Consider the following 2864-nt stretch of genomic DNA (forward strand, 5'->3'; position numbering starts at 1 on the left):
TTAACGTAACCTATATTGCGCCTTAACGTAACCTATATTGCGCCTTAACGTAACCTATATTGCGCCTTAACCTAACCTATATTGCGCCTTAACGTAACCTATATTGCGCCTTAATGTAACCTATATTGCGCCTTAATGTAACCTATATTGCGCCTTAACGTAACCTACGTTGCGCCTTAACGTAACCTACGTTGCGCCTTAACGTAACCTACGTTGCGCCTTAACGTAACCTACGTTGCGCCTTAACGTAACCTACGTTGCGCCGTAACGTAACCTACGTTGCGCCGTAACGCAACCCACGTTGCGCCGTAACGTAACCCACGTTGCGCCGTAACGTAACACACGTTGGGCCTTAACCCAACACACGTTGGGCCTTAACCCAACACACGTTGGGCCTTAACCCAACACACGTTGGGCCTTAACCCAACACACGTTGGGCCTTAACCCAACACACGTTGGGCCTTAACCCAACACACGTTGGGCCTTAACCCAACACACGTTGGGCCTTAACCCAACACACGTTGGGCCTTAACCCAACACACGTTGGGCCTTAACCCAACACACGTTGGGCCTTAACCCAACACACGTTGGGCCTTAACCCAACACACGTTGGGCCTTAACCTGCTCTGTAATTGTCATACGACGCGTTAAATTAGTGTAGTGTTGCCTAACTGCAACCCCCGCAATATAGTTTGCTACTCGCACTGCCCGGTCCCCAGTGTATCGCTTCATGTTAAACACCTTGCAGCTATACACTGTAATGTGGATGGCAGCAGGACGTACATGCTCAATGCCCTTTGCAGTTGTTCATTGGCATTTGCAGTTGTTCATTGGCATTTGCATGGCGAAGCACTTAGCCTACGCTGTGGTACGGCCTGTGTCAACTGTCCGCTGATGTTGTACGTCCAAATCACACACTGTACTGCACATTGGTCCTCATGTACTGAATGATACATCGTGGTACATGTGACCGTACAACCACTGCGCCAACAACGGCGAACCATGCGGTCCAAATGTTGTGCACTCAGCTACGTGTCGTCTCCCTATAAGAGCTGGATTGCAGTGTGGTATGCCCTGGATGGCGATCAGCATGAGCCGTCTGTTGATGTAGTGGCGCGTGTTGTCAGACGTAGTCGTCTCTTCTCACACACCGTGATAGCATGGTGCACTGCGTTCCACATCTGCGACATGCGACAGAGGCCGGTTGACAGTCGTTCGCGCAATGGACATCGCATACGTACGGGGGCCACCTTCCACGTGTTCGCGAAGCGTGCACATGTTGTTGCGTGTATGTGGGCAGACATAGTGTGTCGTGACACCTGACACAGGCATGCAACAATCGTTGAATTTGCAAATGGCGATGGACGCCTACGTTTGCTGGTGACGTTACGCAAATGAACAACTGGTAAACCGTTGTGGTGCGGTTGTTCTCGCTAGAGGTGAATCAGTGATGGCGACGATCGGTTGAGCTACCAACCGGTTGTTCCAGCGATACCCACCATGCCCACGAACGTGAATGGCATCTGGGTGTGAAGCGATACGCGGCGGTGGCTGGGTGGGACCGTCCCCGGCCGGTGAGGGGGGGCCTCCCGGCGTGCTGGCCGCGCGGTGCGTGGGCGCACGCGCTACAGCCGGCTGGTGGGGGCGGCCAGTGGCAGGCGCGCCGGCCGACGGAGGCGGCAGGCGGCGCAGCTGCGCGCCGGCGCACCCTGCACGCGGCGCCGTGCGGCCAAAGTAGGTCCTCGCGGGCCCGGTGCGAAGCGCGGTGGACATCTGCAGTGTGCTGGTCCGATTGAGGACTGTGTGCGCTGAGGATGCGCCGCCGCCCGGCGCTCGGCGCCGCGACGCCGTCTGCTGCTCGGTCGCCTCTGCGGTTCTCGCAGGTGGTTTGTATCGCAGCTGTGCGGACGTGTTGGCGCGTGCGCTGTGCTGGGAGAGTTCGCTTCGGCACCCAAGTGGGGCTTTTGTCCTTCTGTGGCGCTGGCGTTGGAGCTGCCGGTCACCGTAGGTGGCGCGTGTTGTCTCCCGCCGGCAATGCCACGACAGCACGCTCCCGGGCCTCTGTCGGCAGCGGCAAGCTCAGTTGGGAGCACGGGTGGTCGCACCTAAAGCGTCTACTCGCCAAACTCCGGGCGATTGCGCCTCTCTCGAACCCGACCAAGTACTTAGGACGGCGCTGCGCGCCGCCGGGACCTGAGAGGGTTTCGAGGTGTATGGTGCAGGGGAGCTCAGCCTCCTCCTGTTTGCAGAATAATTGAGCGGACGCTTGCGTGTTCGCGCGGGCCCCCGGGACACACTCCCGGGCGGCCGGCTGCTCAGCTCTAGTTGACGCAGCTCCCTGGTTGATCCTGCCAGTAGTCATATGCTTGTCTCAAAGATTAAGCCATGCATGTCTCAGTACAAGCCGCATTAAGGTGAAACCGCGAATGGCTCATTAAATCAGTTATGGTTCCTTAGATCGTACCCACGTTACTTGGATAACTGTGGTAATTCTAGAGCTAATACATGCAAACAGAGTCCCGACCAGAGATGGAAGGGACGCTTTTATTAGATCAAAACCAATCGGTCGGCTCGTCCGGTCCGTTTGCCTTGGTGACTCTGAATAACTTTGGGCTGATCGCACGGTCCTCGTACCGGCGACGCATCTTTCAAATGTCTGCCTTATCAACTGTCGATGGTAGGTTCTGCGCCTACCATGGTTGTAACGGGTAACGGGGAATCAGGGTTCGATTCCGGAGAGGGAGCCTGAGAAACGGCTACCACATCCAAGGAAGGCAGCAGGCGCGCAAATTACCCACTCCCGGCACGGGGAGGTAGTGACGAAAAATAACGATACGGGACTCATCCGAGGCCCCGTAATCGGA

The 2864-nt window shown here is 56.5% G+C and overlaps 1 non-coding gene across 1 annotated transcript in view; it reads left to right on the forward strand.

Annotated features, from left to right (window-relative positions):
• The first annotated feature begins 2335 nt into the window (after positions 1-2335).
• Positions 2336-2864, forward strand: part of LOC124584158 — a 1910-nt gene continuing 1381 nt past the window's right edge. The window contains exon 1 of the ribosomal RNA XR_006974565.1: positions 2336-2864. This exon is cut by the window's right edge and continues 1381 nt beyond it. This is a non-coding gene — a ribosomal RNA (small subunit ribosomal RNA).

Source organism: Schistocerca americana, unplaced genomic scaffold, assembly GCF_021461395.2.
Source record: "Schistocerca americana isolate TAMUIC-IGC-003095 unplaced genomic scaffold, iqSchAmer2.1 HiC_scaffold_47, whole genome shotgun sequence".
NCBI lineage: Eukaryota > Metazoa > Arthropoda > Insecta > Orthoptera > Acrididae > Schistocerca > Schistocerca americana.